General features: G+C 43.4%; 1 protein-coding gene across 1 annotated transcript in view; it reads left to right on the top strand.

Moving 5' to 3' along the window:
- Positions 1-21216, top strand: part of NECAB2 (N-terminal EF-hand calcium binding protein 2) — a 144986-nt gene that overhangs the window by 16132 nt on the left and 107638 nt on the right. The window lies entirely within an intron of this gene.

Genomic DNA, 21216 nt, shown 5'->3' with positions numbered 1-21216 from the left:
TGGAACTCAGAATGGTTGACCTTGAGGAAGACAACATTCCATCTAAACATTTTGTTATATCCAACGAAATCACGCAACAACTTCCAGTTGTGCAACAGAACTTCCCCACTAGAACCCCTAAAATCTGCCTTGGAAGTTTCCCCAACTCTCTGAAGCAGGTTTTGAAGTGCAAGGGGCGGGGAGTGGGAAGGAAAGTTCCTTTGCACAAGCAGAAGTCGTTCTACTCATGGATTGACTTCATTGGGTCCCACCCGAGCTCTCTGTCATCCTGGACTCTTTTAGGAGTTACCACTGTTCAGTACATAATCAGTGCTGATCAGAGGTGTGGAAGACCAGGCCCATGGTGCCAAATGCAGCCCTCCAACCCTTATCTATCTAGTCCTTGGTACCCTCCCAAGCCACGCCCCTTTCTCCAGGCCATACCCCTCCCTGGTCTGCCTTCATACTGTGGCTGGATTGGGTCCTTGAACTCTGACAATGTCTCTTGACTGGATGGAGGGTAGAGGGAGTGCCTGAGTGTATGCAGAAACTAGCCTACTGGAGAAAGGTAAACATTTACATTAATAGCCCCACCCACTTTTTGCCTCTGTCGCCACCAACTGTTGGCATTTAGCCTCTGGAAAGCCACCCAGGAAGGAAGGGGGCTGAGAAAAGTCTTCAGGTACAGACAGTACTGAGCTAGATGGACCAGTAGTCTAACTCTGTACATGGCAGCTTCCAAGGGGAACCAGGCTTGAAGGTAGCAGTTGAAGTTCCTTGAAAAGAATGGAAGGAGCATACAGGATAGGTGATTCTGCACTACTTGCAAATCTATCTCCGGATTTTGAAACACTGTTCAACCCCCACACACGGGGAACCTGGAGGGATAAATTGCAATTAATATATCCTCCCCTATCCATTAAAACCCACCCCACAAAACTGGCAGTGGAAGAGAGGCAGAGATTAGAGGAGATGGGTGAAGGAGGATGCCTGCATGTACCAAGCTGCTGAATCAGCCCTTGAGTTGCTATGTAGCAGCCCAGCTTGCTACTGATGGTTCAAAGGAGAGTTTTCAGAGGTACAGATGGTAAAAGGAGTCATTACATCAGCTTTCCACAACTTGGTGAACTTAAGATGTTTTGGACTACAACTCCCATCAGTCCCAGCCAGCCAGCTGGGACTGATGGGAGTTTTAGTCCAAAATATCTGGAGCTTGCCAGGCTGGTGAAGGCTGCCTTATATAAATGCAAGTAAGAAGGAAACTTTCCCTCACTCCCTCACATTTAAAAATAAATCGCAGCTGTGTGTTTTATGGTTATATAATTGGAGAGTTGTATATTTTCTTCCACAAAATGTCTTCAGCTGCATGTAGATGTTCTTTTTATGGGGGCAGAAGGTTCTGTCTTTTGTCTGTGCTAAATTGGAAGCCAAACTCTGAAAAGCTCTGCCCACTTGAAAACTTGCATTTCCCCCACGAAGACTACAATAGTACCTATTCATTAGGTGTCTGACACACACGGGCTTGCTGTGTAGGTTACTGGTGCACAACCAATCTGTTTTGAAGACAGCATCTCCCCTCTAGGCCAAGATTGGAGAATCTCCAGCCTGTGGGTCAACTGTTGGGCTGCTATGGATCTCACTTTGGCCCATCAGGCTTTTCCTGACAAACCACATCCACCTGCCCCAGACCTGACATGATATATGGCATCAGGTGTGAGCAGTAGTGTAGTAGCAAATTCAGAAGTACAGAGTCCCTTTATGATAGTCACAGCCATACCTGCTCACAGCCCTGCCCCCTTCGAAGCTTATACAATAATCTTATAATTATACAATATTAATTTGGGATGCATTGCAACAATCAATGAAGATTACCATGTGTTGCCTTTCAGCTCAATCTACTATTTTCTGTGCATGCACCTGGGCAAATGATTTGGAGTATTCCAAGATCTTCTGTTGATTTGAAGAAGTTGTGTTTTCTTGAAGTTCTACTATACATAATAGAACCCACACACCATTCCCTTGACACTGAAACACCTTGTGTTTTCAGTGTTCCTAAATGCTTAACTTTGGAGCATACAGACCAACTCTTCCTTGGTGTTCTTCTTCTGTGATTTCCCCAGGGTGATCCTAGGAGCCAATCCTTGGTGACTGACATACTTCCTTTCACTCTGACTGCATCTAATCAGCACAAAGGATGAACAGACTTCTCAGTGGCTAAAAAGCTCTCATTCATGCTGATTGGGCAGCTCTAGATGCTGGAGACAGAGACCTTGCTGCAAAAATAGAAAGGTCTTTGACCCCCTCCACCCATGACCACTACACCTCTGGCTTCAGGACAGGTACTGATGTAGTGAACTTCCAGTCCTTCATTTTCTGGAGCAAGGTGCACTCTCACTGCCCATCAGCTGAGCCTGATCAACTGATGGGCAGTGCCAGCATGCCTTGTCCCAGGAGCAGGAAAGGATTTCAGTGCAAACCCCTTTCTGAACATCCCCTCCATTTTAGCAGGCTTTCAATGCAAATTTCTTTATGATCCTGGAACAAGCCTCTGTGAAAGGCACCCTTGGAGCACAGCTTCAAAGAGGCTCATCATCTGATGTGAAATCGGTTGATTGTCAGGTGGGTGACCACTCACTGCAGTCTAAGCTCAGACTGTAATTCTCCAACTGCCATCTAAGTGGATGGGTATTCTTGTAGCTAGCAGACACCCTGTATTCATTTTCATTAAAGTGCCTTCACAAATCCTTGACCTGGAATCTTTGAAAGAAATTGCAAATGGTTTGGCAGTTGATCAGCTGGAGTGGACAGGTTCTTTGTGTTACAACCATTGGTGTCTGCCACTTATACATGCTGCACAAACTACTAGTATATCACAGTCCTCAATGATGGAGACAGTCTTTGTGTAAGGTGATGATGGAACAGTTGCTGTGTTCTGAGTTGCTGTGTTAAGAAGAATGTTGTGCAAGCAGGCACCACACAGTTTTCCCCACTGAGGAGTACCTGAGAGTTATTGCTTTCTAAAGGAACCCTTAGCTTTATTGGACTCCTATTCTGCAACATACTTATCCTGACTTTTGATGGGCGCAATCGTTGCTCTAATGTTGTTGACATGCAGTGATGCTTTGTCTTTTCCATGCAGTTGTAACTAGTGACCTGTAAAATATAATTCAAGCTGACAAATTATGGCTGCATGTTAACAAGTAAGAAGGCAAAGTGTTAAAACCCAGCCAGCCTCTTAAAAGCCTTTGCTTGTTGTGCTCGTCAGACTTGTGGGGGTGAAATAAAGTTAAAACTGGAGTGAGGGAAAAGCAAGTTCTATGCAGTGAGCCATTATTTAATAGACTCTGCATGCAGCTGCTAGGCACTTTGAATTAAAATGGGTTTGCAAAGTCAAGCTTGCATATATGGATTTAGTGCATCCATCCCTGAATGTCTCTTGCATGGATTACTTAAGAGTCGTAGTAGAGAGGATATATTGGATTTGTTGAGTTGACCATTAAGGATGATCCACTGAGTGAGTTGGTAGCAGAGTAGTCATGGAACTGAATTCTGTTGTCCTACTGATGCCATTTCATTTTGGGCAAATTGCTTAAGCCCAGTGTGCATTTCTGTCTATTAAACATCAGTGATGGGTACACACAGCCAGACAGTTTGGATAATGAGCATTTCACACAACAAAGCAAAAAGCCTGTTAATATTTCCTCAGCTTTTAGCTGATTGCTAACCAGCCAGAACATCTGTTGTGAAAAGCTGAATTGTCATAATATTAGGGAGACAAGGTGTTGGCACTTTCAATCCTGTTGTGGAATCTGTAGATGTATGTCAGTGAGGTGCTAGGAAATTTTTGTTTCCAACTGAGCTGCGCACTAGAAAATATGAAGAGAGAGAGGATGGGGAGGGATGGAGATGGGAAGATGTGACTGAACATTATCAAAACTCGCATTTCCTTGCTTAGAAAGTCAAACATTGCTTGCTTGCTTGTATCCTTGCATCAAAAGAAAAGCTAGTGGAACTTTTCTTCTTCTTCAGAGAGCCATTACTCTCAGCCTTTGCTCCCCTTCCAACAATCCACTTCCTTATCCTTCTTTCTACTTGAGCATTGGTAAGCTAGAAGAGGAGAGGTAAATCTCTTCATCCACCTACCAGCACCTGACTATCAGGACTCTATGTCAAGGACTCTGGAAAATGACATTTCCCTAGTTCTACTAAATGTCTGGGGAAATCACAGTTCCCGGTACTCCTGGCATCTGGTTCACAGCTCTAGCAGTGAACCAGGCATTGGAAGGGGATAAATTTCTCTCCCTCCTTTCAGGTACTCTACAGTTGCCTCTGTGTTCTTGACATACGTATGATTACATACTAGAGCCACAAGGTCATGCTTAGTAGGACTGTGCCAGACAAATTCCAGATCCTGAACTGAATCGAGGTTAAACTGAGAGTTGCCTGTAGTGCGTCGTCCCTAATGGGCTCAGATCCGCCAATAATGATTGGGGATTGTCAAAAACGAGGCAGTTGGGTGACTGCACGTTGAATTGGGAGTTTAAACCCTGAATAAACACCCAGTTGTTGATGAGGAGAGGGAGGGAAGAAGACAGAAGCAGAGACTCTTGTTTGTCTCCCCACCACACCACTTACTGACATGTTTATTTGGGGTTTAAACACCTAATTCAATATCTGGTGCAGGGAGAGGAAGAAGGAGTCACAGACAAGAGTCTCTGTCTGCTTGTCCTCCTTGTCCTCAGGCCAATCACATGTTTAAATGGGTTTAAAACCCTAATTAAATAGGGTTGCACAAGTTTCAGTTTAGGGACTGGACTCTCTCATGTCGGTTCCAGGTTGTCCTGGGTCAGAACCTGTTGGATCCAAGGTGCTGAATTGGGCACCAAACTGGAGCATGCACTGCCAAAATATTTAGGACACTGAAGGGGTACAATCAGTGTGATTTTCGTTTTCATTTTATTTTTTCTTATGCTGCAGCAACTGCTCTCCCCATTAGCTCCTGCATCAGCTGCTTTTGAGATACCCCTTGTTTTCAAAAGTGGTTTGACATGTGGGAATAGGGCTATTATCTGTGAAACACAAGCAGGAACATATCCAGAAATGCTCTCTGTGTGGGGCCCCATAAATTCTGCTGGGGCGTATAAAACATCTTGTAATCTGCATGCATAGCACGCACTGACACACCTCTCCATTTTCTTTTTGTGGTTGTGTGTACATGCTTTGTTTCTTAGGCTCATATTTAGGAGCCTAGACAGAGTGGCAGAGAACCACAGAGTGGGAGAAGAGGGTGATATTCAAACTTCATACCTTTTTTATCAATATGAAGGTTTGTTTATGCATCCCACTGCTTGAGTGATAGACTACCTGCCTGCTCAGTGACTAACAGGGTGCACATCTCTTTCTATTGCTGACACTGCTACAGGGAGGGATGGAATAATCTATCAATTTCAGTTTCTCATTTTTCCAATCTTAAGTTCAGTTCTCCACATTTCTGCATCTGTTGTTGAACAGCCCTCATTAAAATTATAGCCCTCATTAAAATTTGTCTGCATTCTTCTGCAAATTTCTCCAAATACATACACTTGTTTTGTATGCAGCTTTCATTACTATGCTATTTTTGCAAGCAATTTTTCCTAATATAAAGAATTTGGTATGTTATTTTCCCAAATACATGCATTTTTATGTGCAATTTACTTTACTGCATGCATTTTTGTAATCATTACTTGACTGGATGATTGCATTGCAAAATTCTGAGTGGTGCAGATTGAGAAGAATGCCTGTGTTTCGGTTCACGTGTTGTTTTGAAAGTGCCAAATAAATAGGTTATTCTTTAAATGCAGACTGAACTGAATTTCTTCCCCGGCCCAATCTTTAGCCAACTCCAAAGAGCTCAGGTTTTATGCAGTAGGGTTATTGTTGTTTTTTGGCAAAGGCTTTTATATTCTAAATGGAATTCTGTGTCCACTTTGACTCCTGCTGTGTTATGTTAAGGAGGGAGAATTAAATCCGTTCACCTGCTTTTCATCTCTGGACTTGCACAATCTGTCATTTGCTCTTTGCTTGGAAGACCGGCTCTGTCTGTGCCACCATCTCCAATGCATTCTTTCTTGTCTCTGGCCAGCTGTCACCCCCTCTTGTGATGGCATCTGCCATGAATAGCCTGAGTGACAGTCTTTACCATTCTTTACCCTTTCCCCCAAAATGAAATAATCTCTGTATCTCAGCTTTAGGAAACTAACTGAGCTTGCATTCAATTGAATACTGCACTGAAGTACTCAGCTCACCTAAATTTTGCAAGTTTCAGGAGTGGGGCAAAACACCCCAAAGATTGAACTAAGCTTTTTTTTAAAAAGAGGGGGGGGAAGGGTTTTCCACAGGCGGTCTTACCTTTACATATTTATTTATTTATTATCTCCCCTTTTCTTTAACAGCAGTAGCAATGACAAAAACATTGCTTTATCATTATGTATCATTCTGGCATTCCTGGGGATGAGAGATAGGTACCCCCATTGTGGCAAGGGATTGCTTTGAAAAATAATGGGCTAGTCCATACTTCTGCTTGTCCCATTCTTAGAAAGCATAGGTCCTAGTGGTTTTCCGCTTGACCTATGCTTTCTTGGCACAGGTCTAAGCAATCTTCCCTTTGCCCCCTCCTTTCCCAGGGAAAACCCACTCTTTAGTGCTAACTAGGAGCAAACGTCAATCCAGAGAAGTCCTGAATTGCCATTTGCTCCAATTCAGCACTAAAGAGCAGTTTTCCCAAGGGAAAGCAGCAGGCCAAGAGGAAGGGTGAATGAGCCCTCAGAGGAGGCCCACTGAAATTAATGGATCTATTATTGGGACGCGGGTGGCGCTGTGGGTAAAACCTCAGTGCCTAGGAGTTGCCGATCATATGGTGGGCAGTTCGAATCCCCGCGGCGGGGTGAACTCCTGTCGTTCGGTCCCAGCTCCTGCCCACCTAGCAGTTCGAAAGCACCCCTAAGTACAAGTAGATAAATAGGTACCGCTTTATAGCGGGAAGGTAAACGGCGTTTCCGTGCGCTGCGCTGGTGCTGGCTCGCCAGAGCAGCTTCGTCACGCTGGCCACGTGACCCGGAAGTGTCTTCGGACAGCGCTGGCTCCCGGCCTCTTAAGCGAGATGAGCGCGCAACCCCAGAGTTGGTCACGACTGGCCTGTACGGGCAGGGGTACCTTTACCTTTACTTTACCTTTAATGTAGCCATGTTCACTCATTTCAATGGGTCTTCTATGAGTGGCATAGTTGAATGCTGCACTTTGCTCTCTACCCACCTGTCTTGGCTGAGTCTAAATCCACAGAGCAAAACTGGAACCAAACTGTACTTCCCCACTAGTCAGCTGTTTTAGTGTCTCAAATACTGACAGGGCTTCAACCCCATTTACAGTAATCAGGACAGCAAATGCTAATCCAGCTGGTGTCATTGGATACTATTTGCAGCTCCACCCTAACCTATAATACAATAGGGCTCATGGTGACGTCAGGTGGTTGAAGCCCTATCCGGGGATGGAGGAGCTCAGGATGTAGCCCATTGGCTGGGTCATGTTCCGCACTCCAATATTAAAACATCACATTCCCTAATATAGCATGTTATTTGAAGGCTACAGCCCAGTCCAACACATACCTCCTTTGGAAAGCACCACTATGTTCAATGTTGGAAGACTGCAATGCATTGAATGCTGCAATGCAAATCTCAACCCAAAATACAGAGAGAAAACATGAATACATTCAAAAATATACATTTTATTTGCGCAATCTTTTTGAAAATATTGATGATTAAGGTGGAAATGGGGCCGCATAGAATTATCAGCGAACACATGCATAAGTGACATGGAAAAGAAACTTTGCCGCAACAAAGGAATAAAACCCACAGAGCTAAATGAGTGTTAATTAATTTCCATTTATGAATCACTTCCTCTAAAATATCTCAAAGTGGTTGAACAATAAAACAATAAAAAATAAAGCAATTACATACATAAGACAATTTCAGATTCAATACAGATACAGACTGGTATAAAAGTTCAGCCTCAAGGCAGCTCCTGGGTTTAGTTAAGCCCCACAACATCTTACAGGGTGTTGATCTTTGTTGCAAACAAGTTAAGGATATTGTGACCTTAGTGACCTACTGCTCTGGTGCCTTCCCTCATGATTCCAGTGTGCACTGTCAGAAGAACAAGACTTTAAAATATATTCCCAAACAGAGAGAGCACTTGATTATTTTTCCTTTGGAAGTGAAACATCTGGATCAGAGTTGGTCATGCAAGGCCAATCTGGCATCATTTGCCATGGGCTGCCAGCTGAATAGGTAATAGAATGATAGTGGTGTTTATAATTCATAAACTCATTTCCTGCAAGGGATTGGACAGATGCCCCCAAATCAAATTCTGCTTCTGACATTAAGATATTAAAAATGCACATAGTTAAACTGGGAAATAGTGATTTATTTATCTTTAGTTCCATTCATAGTGTGATGGGGACTGTAAGAGAAGGTTTTTGAGATGGGCAACCTCCAAGGATCCGAAAGAATGTAGCCTGTCTCTCAAGAGAACACTTTAATGCATTGATGATCCTGTCTGTGAATCATGAGACTTGAAAGAGATAATAAAATGTGTGTCATAGCCTCTTCCCCCTCCTTGCAAACATAGTGTTATGAGTTTGGAGAATGAGGCAGCCTGGATGAAACCCTGGTTCCCCTTCCAAACTTGGGATCCTGTATCTGTGAGAGGAGACTGTATCAGAAGCAGCTTGCCAAACCAGTTCCTTTGTCAACATAATGGCTTTGGCTGGCTCATTATGTACCAGGGTGCAGCAGCTAGGGATCACTAGGAATGGAAAATAAAACTGCCAGTATCATAATGCCATTATGCAAGGGAGCGGGTGGCACTATGGTCTAAACCACTGAGCCTCTTGGGCTTGCTGATCGGATGGTGGTTTGAATCCACGTGACAGGGTGAACTCCCATTGCTCTGTCCCAGCTCCTGCCCACCTAGCAGTTCAAAAGCACACCAGTGCAAGTAGATAAATAGGTACCACTGCAGCGGGAAGGTAAACAGCGTTTCTGTGCGCTTTGGCTTCCATCACGATCCTCCATGCGTCAGTGGCTGTTTAGTCATGCTGGTCACATGACTTGGAAAGCTGTCTGTAGACAAATTCTAGCTCCCTTGGCCTGAAAAGCGAAATGAGCGCCACACCCCATAGTCACCTTTGACTGGACTTAACCATCCAGGGGTCCTTTATCTTTTTCCTTTACCTGCCATTATACAAATCTATCATGTGACTACATTTGGAATACCGTGTCCAGTACTGTTCACCTCACCTCAAAAGGATATTGTAGAGTTGGGAAAGGTTCAGAAAAAGGCAGCATTTTGGGATCAAGCAGGTGATGATGGAACTCCCCTGTGAAGAAAAGGTTGCTGTGTTTTGGAGGCAGTGACGGCCACCAACCAGGATGGCTTAAAAAGAGGATCAGACAAATTCAAGCCATGATGGCTATGCAGCGGCATAGCTAGCTGCTCGGGTGCCTGGAGCACTGCATGTGCCCTGCAGCTGGGGGCGGAGCAAGCCACTCATAGAGGCGGGGCAAGCTGCCCATGAGGGTGGGGCGAGCCAAGGCAGGGCGCGCTGCGTGGAGCCTCTCTGCAGCCTCCCCCTCAGCTGTAGGGCGGCTGAGGCGGTGGGCAGACGCAAGCCCCACACTTCTCAAAAAAGCAACATGGAGCTTGCAGGCAGTCCACCCGCCGCCTCCCCCTCAGGAGAGACACGTGACTCAGGCACGCTGCAGGCCTTGCGGTGTGATGCCCAGTGCCCCCCGCCCCACCTAGCTATGTCTCTGGATTAGGCAGATTCAGGGAGGAGAGGGCTGTCGAAGGCTACTAGCCATAAAGGCTGTGCTCTACCTGCAAAGTTGGAGGCGGCAATGCTTCTGCTTTCTGGAAATCACCCGAGTGCTCCTGCAGTGGCGTAGGAAGGGGGAGTGTGGGAGTTATTTTTTCAAAAACACATATTGTTGCCATTCTGTCACCCACCTCAGTGATGACACCCACGGCGGCCCGCACCCACTGTGACCATGCCCACCTGCAACCTCTTAATCCCACCCAGGAAGGAGAGGCAGATGTCAGGTGGGAGGGAGGAAGAGGAGGAAGGAAAGGCCTCAGAGATGAGTAAAGGGTTCTACCAGGCTGGCTGTGTCTTCTTAGGGAAAGGTGTGGTTGGTGGATGCCTTCGGATAATAAGCAGATTTCTATCCAGCCTCTCCTCCTTGCCATGCAACCCCTGTCCCTCCCTCCTTGCCCAAGGCCCTGCCCCATGAAGCAGCACCTGACATGATTGAATTTTCCACTCAACACCTGTTGATCAGATGATCCAGTCATGCAGGGTGCTCCTTTGCAAGCACCTTCCTTTGCCTTCTCAACAGAAGCAACGTAATATAAGTTGCACGAGTCACATTATGCTATAGTACTAACCATATTTAGTTTTGCTAATCAGTATTACTATCTAAGGGCTGTTGTGTGCTTCTGCCTCTTGCATATCCTTGTACCATCCACTTTCCCCATTTTCTTATACCTTCCTACTTACTGCTCTCGTCTGCTGTCTATCATTCTACTTGATCATCAGAAAGGAAAATCATCCTCAGAGAGTCTAGCATATTCAAGTTTAAAAATAAACCAGCAGGCACCAGTGTCTAATTACATATCTAATTTTATAGACGTACGTTCAGAATATGGCATGATTAGAATTTAAGGATATTAATTTTTCATTAGATCTGTCATTAAGTAGACTTTTCCTGGAAGCAGCTACATTTTAAAATATGTGCCCATTTGCAAGGACCTAACATTTCAGAATGAAAACTGGAATATGGATCCATGGGGCAAGATTGCGGGCCAGATCACAAGATCACCTAGCCATCCTGGAAGCAGAGGAGCCATATGGACAGGAACCTTAGCCAATCATGTCTGTAACCCAGCTTTTGCATCTAGGTCTCATACATACCCATTTTAGTTAAAAGCAGAATAGCTACTACAGCTCCCTCCAACAGTATCTGCATTTCATTTTAACACACTGGTCTTGTTGATGGCAACTCTCTGTACAAAATTCAGAAACATCACAAGAAACAAGAGACAATTCCTTTTACATTGTTGTTTGGAAGCAAGATTCAGGGAGAAACTGTGGATGAGGGGAATTTCAGAAGCATTCCTAGCTGGAATCTGAATTTTAAAAATACATCCATAACTACTCCCTACTAAGGGCTCGTCCACTCTTCTTTGAAAGCATGGGTCCAAGAAGTTTTGCCTTTATCCTGCCACTTTCCCCTAGAAAACCTGCTCTTTAGATCAAAATTGGAACAAACGGCAATCCACAAAAAATTCCATTGCAATTTGTTCTGATTCAGCACTAAAGCATAACTTTCCCCTTGGGAAAGCAGCAGGGCAAACGGAAGGGTAGGTAAGCCCTAAGTCCTCTTCTGCTTGGCATTTCAAGTTTTATTTCTTCTCAAGGTTTTCTACATCTTACTGTGGCTAAGCAAATCAACAGTTAAGAAATAATTTTTTCACAATTATTCCTGCTTTAGTGGGGGGGAAACAACTTGAGAATTGCCCACGCAAGTAGAGTAACACTGGTGAATCATCCTTCATCTATACCATGAAATCTGGAAAACTTTTTTATGATGAAGGCAGAAAAGGACATCAAGTTGTTAGTCAAGGAAACCATATCCACTTCCAACTCCTTGCCTTTTAGTCACTATGAAAATGGCAGAGGTGGTCTCCTCTGATATTTAAGGAACAGATTTTGGCATGCATTCAAATCTTTACAGAGTTTCATAAGAATCAGAAAGAAAAATACCAACATGCTTTGCTGCACAAATGAGTCTGAGCCCCTTGAAAGTAAAGCAAAGCATTCCATGAGCTGTTAAGTCAACCCTGTTTGCACAGGACCTCTGCTTGGGGGCACAAAACAAGCAAAATGGTTTTGTCTAGTTTGGGGAAGGGGTGCGAGGAGCAGGCTTGTGGAGAATCTTGTCTTTCAAGACTGGGTTTAGGTTGGACTTTCTAACCACCAGCTATGCCTACCATCAGTGTCAAAGGCAGTGATCCTCTGAATACCAGTTGCTGGGAATCAAATAGGCAGAGTGCTATGGCTCATAGGTCCTAATATGAGCTTCCCATAAACATCTGGTCAGCCACTGTGGATAGAGAGAGCTTTGCTCTGGTCCAGCAGGGCTCTTCTTACATTCTTCTTTCCCTAAGTTGTAACTCTCTACATCCCACAAGTCTATGATTCCTTACAATTATCTAACTTCCTGCTAGAGCTGAAATGAGTTAACCAGACACCCAGATTTACCTCCACAAAATTTGATGGCAAACATCATCTGAACTGAGTGAACGTACTATGATTATTCAGTCAACAGCTTATCTTCAGCATCTGTTTTTGACAGTGAGGCACAATTTCTGAGCATATCAGAAGTGTAGCTGTGGATATACATAGATCAGTATCTGAGAGCATCAGCATTTGATAGCTGTTTCATAAAATGAAACCCCCCCGAAAGTAGTTTAAAATATATTTGCAGAGGGGGCTGATAGTGGTAGTGAGGCATTGACCCGCCAACCTCGGTCTGTCTTCAGCCAACTCCCACCTACCTGACTTTTTACAGCCTGCCGTGGGGAGGGTGTCAGATTGTGTCAGTTCCCTCTTCCCTAGGGCTCATCCACACTTGCCTCATGCCTAGAAAGTATGAGTCTGAATGGTTTTCCACTTGCCCCATGCTTCAGAGCAGTTTTGCATTTGCCCTGCAACTTTCCCTGGAAAATACACTCTTTACCACTGAATTGGAACAAATGGCAATCAGCTGAAAACCTGATTTCAATTTGTTTTGATTCAGCAGTAGAGAGTGGGGTTTCCCTGGAGGAAAGTGGAGAGGCAAATGGAAGCATGGACAAGCCCTTAGTAGCCTCAGTGTTTCCTCTTGTAGAATTCAGTAGGGAGGCAGAAGATAGAGACAAGCCTAGGGTGACTTGGATCTGCCTGCTACTGACTCCAGCAGCACCTCCTGTTGGGCTCCCTGCCCTCCTCTCTACCCAATCTCTAACCTGTTTATTTCACAGCTCACAGCAGTCACATTTTGGATTTTGAAATCACATTTAGATTGCAAGGTTCCAGTGCTGGTGTTAGGATAAAATTTCAGCCTCAGATCAGATATTCACATTTTAGAAATCCATTTGAAATGTTCATGCATCTAGTTTCACAGTTCCACTTTAGGCATCAGCTTAATTCAGTTGCAGCAGCTGTGACACCTCTTCACTTTTCCTGCAATACACACACAAAAAAGACTTCTGTATGAGACGGGTGGAAAGACCATTTCAAAGTGTTGCTTCGTGCTTCTGTCTTCCCTAAGGATAGTTGTTGTCAACCTTTTGCATTTACTCCCTCATGATTGTAGGCATCTCAGTCCCTGAAGGAAGAGAAATTGCTAGAGTCCTCTTTTGTAGTAACGGATAGCTAGATGAAAGCTTAATGCCTCCTGGGTCTGTGATCTTGCTGTATGTGATTTGATGCTTTTCTCACTGATTATACTGCCAATGTTCATGTACTTTCTATTTAAAAAGTTAGGGATGCATTTAACTAGTTCAAAGGAGCAGCAAGCCATAGAGTGGCATTGCCAGGCTATGCTAGACTTCCCTTCTCAACAGTGTCTAGGCATTATGTCTCACAATCTGTCACAGACATGGAAGACACCCCCTTTCCCTCACCCTGCAGTACCCTTTGTCTGTTGTGTCCTTTATACTGTAATCCTAGACATCCTTACCTAAGAATAAGTAGACTCAATGGGGCACAAAAACATGCTTGAGTGTGAAATGTCCCTTCACGCACAACTGTGGCAGTCACAGTTCAGATACGTATAATGTACTAGGACCTTCCCCTGGGTCAGTCTCCTCCAACTCTTCTAGCTCTGCTCATTTCTTCTCCTCATCTGACCACCATCTCTGGGACATCTCTATGGGACTCATGGCAAATAGTGCCCCATTCTCCCTAATGGATCAGCCTCCACTATGTGAGAGGGAGAAAGATGTCTTCTTCTGTTTGGGGATCTTATGGTGATGGGCGGGTTGTGAATATCTTTAACAAATGAATAAATGAGTTGGAAGTTCTTTGAAGTGCGGGTTGGATATGGTCTCCATTGTGCCCCTGATGACATGATCAGATGTCATGAACCCCGGCTTACCTGGAGGTAAGTCCCACTGGTGCACACAGTCCCAAGGGCACTGTAGTCAGACAGTCCAAAAGGTGAAATACTGGTCCAGGTCCTATACAGTGAGCAAAGTCTGAAGTCAAACAGTAAGGCCAGGTTCCCGCCTCTGCAGAAGATCCAGGATCAGAAAGCCTGGGTCAGTCCTGAAATCACAGTCTAGTGGAGCTCCTGAAGAAGCCAAGCCATGGTCCATCAATGTAGAAAGTTAAGCAGATACAGTGCCTCTACCTTACTTCCCTTTTATCCCTTCCAATCTTGATTGATGCATCTTGATTTGCTCCAGCTGAGCAACTGTGTCTTTCCACTTGACAAGGCGTGTGATCCGCCCCTGCCCTGAGCCTCATCCAGCTGCACAAACCTTCTCCCAGACCTAACGAGCCCCATGATCTCCACCTGGTCAGCTAGTGAGCTGGGCTGTGTTCCCTTGCCTGTCTCAGTCTCCTAGAGTGCACTGTTCCTGATGCTTCAGAGCCTGCAGTGTCAGCGGAGATGTGGGCACCTCTGTTTCTGGTGATGTGTTTCCTTCCCCTGGCTCCTGTGAGCTGTCAGCTGCTCCTTCGACATCCTCTGATGTCCTGTGAGTACCTCCTAAGTCCCCAACCTCTCCTTCCCCCATCTTCAGCTTGTCCCAGTGTGTACCAGTTGTGACTACACCCCTCATTCTCTTTCCCTTCCTCGGTGTCCTGCCAGTTCATGACATCAGGATGCATTGGGATTCAGCATATCTGGGAACATAACCTAGTTTTCAATTTTGGTTGGTTGGTTGGTTGGTTGGAGTTTGATTTTCTGAACCCAATTTTGAGCCTGGCTGTTCCATGCTAACCTGATGTATGCTAAATACACTAATTTTGCAACAAATAATAAAATTAATGAACATCCTCTAGGAGAGAATTCAAATGAACCACACAATTTGAATACTGCTCAGGCCTGGTCATATTAATGTTTGGGATTTCAACATACCATAATTGTCTCCTGTAAATGCCCCATTAAAAAGAGGGGGAGGGGGGAATCTGATGGATCCTTCCTATGGCTGGCATTTGAAACCTCACAGAAGAAGAAACGATGACAATTCAATCTCTGAGGCTCCATGGTGGAACTAGATGGAAAAACAGAAGGGGCAGGAGCTGCATTGAAACCCAGCTATTTTGATCCAGAAGGCCGTGTTTTTCAAACACTCCTGGCTTGCTTTGAAGTATACCAATTAAGGTGTGATCTTCAGTGCTAACCAGAAGCAGTCAGCTCTTCTTCACTGTGGGCCGAGAGTGTGCCTTTTCTTTGCAAATTCTCATTAGAGAGATCAGGTGCGAGGGAAATGAATGAGACATTGTTGTGGCTGGGGAATTTAATGGCCTTGGTATGATTTGCAGAGGCCAGGAGGAAGAGGGAGCATCAGTGCCCTCATATCCCCACTCCTTCTCAGAGGCCTTGAAAAACCATTCAGTCAGAGAAAGAGGACTTATTAAAGAAATCTCTTTCTCAGGTGGTGGGAAAGGAGCGCTACACACATCTGACATGCTTAATTGGATATCGCCTAACTGACCTTGCTGTCGTTGGGCTACTGCAGTGTGCAAAGGGCAACATAAAACATTTATGGAGCTGCTTTCTCATTTAAGATCACAGGAATGTTATTACCAGCCCATGAAATAAAGTTGGTGACTCCAAGGATGGAAATAATACAAGAATATAGAGTTCTTCTCTAAACTGGTGCAACAACGGCTAATCAAACAAAACAGGTTGCTTGCCCTTCAGAGATTATTAATTGTTTGACTTTTAGAGTGCTTGGGACTGGAAACAATAAGATTGAACACTAAAATAGCCCATGAAAATAGAATTACAATAAGGTCTCCGTCAGAAGTAGTAACTGTATTTCAGGAATGTTTTCAGCATGGTCAACCTGAACCCCGTTTTTTGTAGGGCTTGTGAAAAGGTTCGCCATCTCTCTGTGTCATTTACCCTCAGTTCTGTTATCATGGATAGAAATCTGTTGTGCAGTGTCCAGTTCATTAGGTAGTCCCTGGTTCGTTGGGATCATCTGTGTGACAACTCTATGAAAATGTATATGTATTTTCATGAGGCTTTTTTTTAAAGGAAAAATGCAATCTGATGCAAAAATTGAACTCAAAATTGCAAAATTTGAAGAACTGAGAAAAACTGAAAAGATTCATCCAACCTTAGTTTCAGGCCAGGGAGTGGTGGTTCCTAAATGAGAAGTGTATGATGCTTATTTCTGGAAGGGCTGGAGAACAAAGAGGCCTCCTTCCTTCCCTTGCTCTCGTATAGTCCCTATGATGCAACAAAAAGGTGGGCTACTACATAGATAAGGTTGCTTTTGACTTCATGGAATATTTGTCTGTGGTCCAGTAATAAGAACCTGGTAGACCATATCTGACTGGCCAATTTACCAACATGCCAGCTCTCAAGCATGGTTGACCCAAAATAGTGTTTTTTTGTCCCTTTACTGCCATAGCTAAAGTCCTGCAGAGGACCGGTATCACTTGTGACACGTCACAACTGAATTTGGATACAAATGAAATGCCAGGGGTATGACTGCACCTTAGAACCATATGGCAGCCCAACTTCAGCTTTGTTTCTTGCCACTTGTTTCCTTGATGTGGAAGGCAACATCTGGCAATTGCTTGATGCAAGTAAGAATCCAAAGGGCATGTTCTTTGCTTAGGTATGAGTCAGCGAGGAAGTAGTAGAGTCACCCCACATAAGCGCCCCCCCTTCCAGTCTTGCATGCAGATTTCTAATTACAGTATTTGTACAAGTTCGGTATTCTTAATTACTCATAGGTAGAATTTCCAAATGGGGGAGTATTGAAGCCTATTTTCCCATTGTTCATGCAAATCAATTAATACATATATTCCAGACAATATAATTATGCATATGAGTAACTCGCCACATAGATGTTGGTCACTGCCTATGCAGTTAAAAAACAAAAACAGCAAGACAAAACAAAATGGGTACATGACTTCTTTGTGGCTGGCTAAAAAAAGAAAGGTACTGTGATTCTTGGTAGGGAAGGACTACGGCTCAATGGTAAAGTACATGATCTGGTCCCAGGTTCTGTCCCTGGGAGTTCTGTCCCTCCAGATAGGGCTGGGGAAGATCCCTGTCAAAAGTCCCGGAGAGCACTGGGAGTCAGTGTAGACCAGAGATGGGAGACCAGTGACCCTCAAGAATTTTTAGACTCAAGCTCAGGATGATGGGAGTGTTAAGTTGTGGGTGAACATATCAGACAACACAGCGATTCTTCAAACAGCTCTTGTTTATTCCGAGGCCAGAACAGAACAGAACTGAAGAGCTCAGTCAGCCTGCTTATATAGAGCTCCAGAACAACGTAACTGTAGCAACTTTCTAAAACTATCCCATCACTGAACGTCACTTTCGATCCTTCATTTGCATAACTATCTACAGTATCCCATTGCTGGCCCAGGGTGAGAACTTCAGTACATAACAGGCAGTTGGAGTCCAACCTTATCAGAAGGGCCACAGGTTTGCCATGCCTAATGTAGGCCCACTACTGACCTAGAAGAACCAATGAAATGACTCTGCATAAGACCACTTCCTGTAGTCCAGTTTTTGATTGGTTGGTTTAAAATGGCTTCTTTGAACTCATCTATTTCTCTGCTACAGTTGAATAAGAACTGCCCTGGTGAGAATCATAAATGATTAAATGACTGAGTAATCTGAAAGGGTCTAGTAGAATTGCAGCTGGGAAGCTCCCAGGATGCTTTGGGTTGCTGGCCCATTTCATACTACAGGTGGCATCAAAGGCCATAGTTTCTCAGCTCTGAATATGAACCTCAGAAATTCATGATGCTTACTTGAAATGCAGTCTTCCTTTCCGGTGGATTTCGCCAATTAGTATTTCAAAATTAGTATTTCAAAATGGAAGGAGCTGACTCTGAGTGTGGCATACACAACTTTCTACCAGGAAGTCACATCAGCCCAAGAAAGTATTGCGTGAGAAGAGTTCCTAAGGATTCTTGCTTGCCTTGTAGTTTGGCTAATGGCATCAGAAGCATCCATATTAACAAACTGGATTCCACCCCAGACTAGATTAAACTCTGTTTCCCTTGCAGATGTGACTGTAGATTCCCCCCATGCATGCTGGTGCGAAATTTTGGGGACCGCTGTGTTTCCATGGCTATTCTGCTTGACAAAAATTGCACATTTCTGTCTTCCATAGCATTTGTTTTTTAATGCTCAGATCTAAAGTGCTGCTATGTTTTATAGCATCTTTAATCTCTCATCTGCCAGTGAACATGGAGATAAAAGTTGCAGCTACCCACAGCTAGGCACTTCTCCAGGAATAACTATACATCTGGTCCCCCCCCCCCCCAGTTTGATATTCTGATCTTTTCAGAATACACATATGTTGCCTGGGGACAGTGTGATATATTTTTCACAGATGTGCTCCAACTAAAATATTGGTCCATTTAAAAAATAAAATAAAAAAGCTCTGAGCTACATCAATTTTGTAAAGTTTAATTAGAACTTTATATGTATATTAGATTCTACTTATGTATATATTTTTGTACTCAATATACATGTTTGTGCAAAGCAAGTTCCCCTAATATAATGCACTTGGATATGCTATCTTCCCCAGTATATGCATTTTAGTACAGACTACTTGACTGGAGAACTTCACTGCAGAATTAAGAGAAGTGCAAAATTCACTTTGAAGGGTACTTGTGTTTTGGTCCACATGAAATTTTGGAAAGTAGGAATTAGAACTGAATAAAAATTCTCTTCCATCCCTAGTGGCAAAGAGAGGGAGGGCAAAAAAGGATTCCTCACTCACTTTTGCTTCTAGTTCTTCCCACTGCCAGCTCTGGTCTCACTTACTACTGATAGACTCCCCCCTCCCTTATTTCCAAGAGAATACAACTGTTGGGAGAGAGTGTGTTCCCACCGCAATTTAGGGCCTAACTATGTACTCCTAATCATGTCTACTTTGAAATGTCCTACTGAATTCATTAGGAATTATTTCTAGGCAAATGGTGTTATGTGGACTTCAGCCTAACATTAAGAGCAGTAATCAACCAATCAAACTGATTTTTCATAAATTTTGTTTTACACCTTATTAGAAGTAATTTGTGTGCTGGCTTCCATATAGAAAAATGGGCTATAAATGTACTGAAATATAAGTAAATGATAACTAACAATAACATCGGGGGTAAAATATTGAACTGAGGAAAAAGCTAGTTGGGGAGGGACAGAGTTGAGCACATAGCCATAAACTGAAGCATTAAACTAGAGATGTGCCACTTCCAGAGCAATTTTGTTTTGAATTCAGTTTTCCTCTCTCAGAAGAAAGGGTTTTGATGGAACATCAATCTGCATTTTCAGATTTTGGCAGATCCATTTTCACTGCCATACCTTTAATATTAGCAATTGCTGGCTTCATGTTGAAATTCAAAATGCTTTTGTATATTCATATTTTACTCACTGCATAGTGGGTTTTGTAGTCTCGGGACTCAGTGATACAGCTGCAAATATGTTTTAAGTGTGTTTTGAGTGCATTATACAAATGGTATATGGTGCTGGTGAGCTAATGGCAAATTCCATATTTTAAACATTTGGGTTTTGTTTTTGGTTTTTGTTTTGTTTTTTTAAAGCATTTTACAGGTGTTTTTTAATGTATGTGTAGATTCAGCCTCAGTACTGCAAAGAGGATTCTTGAACGTGATTTAGTATAGCAAAGATCTAGGATGTGTGCTATTTAAAGTTTCAAAAGTCAGTTCAAATAATGTTTTGTCAGTCAAAGGTCTAAAAGGCCAGAAAGATCAATATGAGTACCTGTGGATTTTTTGGGGGGTGGGGGTGGGGACACAATCATCCTCCCTCAATTCAAACAGCAGCAGCTCCATTACTATTGCCAATGTGGGCATTAAAATCACTCGCTAAGATCATAGCAGAGTTTGGGAAGCTGGATTTAAATGACTGCATTGTAAATGAAGGGGGACTGGTGGCCATTTAGAAGCTATAGGACTCCCATGTCATAGACTGGCTGTTTTGTTTCTTTGAATAAATAATTAACTTCCCTGACAACTTGTGAGTATTGTTGACTTGCTCCCAACTTGACAACCTGTTTTACCCCAACTCCCATCAGCCCCAGCCAGCATGGCTAACAGTCAGGTCACCCATTCCTATTCTAAGAAAATAAAGGAGAACATTTTAACTAGTTGGCTGATTGATCTATTGATACTTGGCTGCCCAATGTGGCTTTGACTATGGCTGTTTTAACACTTCTATTATTTTTTATGAGATTTTATTGAACCATTGTGCATCGCATCGACTCCCATTTCTTCTAGGGCAGACAATGTGGTCTAAAAATTTAAAAGAAAAAGAAAATAGTGTGAGAATACAAAATGTGTCACGTGGATAAGCAAAATAGAGCTGATGGTACATAATTTTGTACCATCAAAACTCCCAGTTTTGGCCCAAAGTACATTTTAACAAGAACTGGGCAGTGGAACAAGTTTTAAGACTTTGCCATTCTAGAAAATGAGAAATCCATGAGATATGGAATAACAAATGCAAAAGTGGTTTAATTGACATGATGGCAGAAGGAAGCTCACCAGATTGTGGGGTGGGTGCAATGATCTGCTATTTGTGTGGCTTTAACACTGAAAAGGGACACTTGGCTTTGAAAATCTATTTATCATGTTCAGATGAGGAACCTGGCATTTAATAGGTCATTTGGGGAAGGGAAGAAAAGAAGGGAGTGTTTTTTGAACAGCAAAGTCCGTCTGTGAGTTCCTCATTAGTGGCTGGCTACATCATTTGTCACAGGGTAAATTGCTGCCTAATTGACACAGTTTCCTTCCATTTTGAAAGGTATTCTCTATTAAAAGCCAGGAAGAAAGACAGAGAGTCAGATATAATAACTTGAACAAAGTCCCTCGACACTAAATGCAGATGTTGTGGATTTCTCTCTGCTTTTTATGTATTGTGCGTTTTTCAT

The sequence above is a fragment of the Podarcis raffonei genome, chromosome 8 (genome assembly GCF_027172205.1).
Source record: "Podarcis raffonei isolate rPodRaf1 chromosome 8, rPodRaf1.pri, whole genome shotgun sequence".
Taxonomy (NCBI): Eukaryota; Metazoa; Chordata; class Lepidosauria; order Squamata; family Lacertidae; genus Podarcis; species Podarcis raffonei.
Note: the sequence above shows the minus strand (reverse complement) of the source record. Positions and strands in the feature narration are given on the sequence as shown.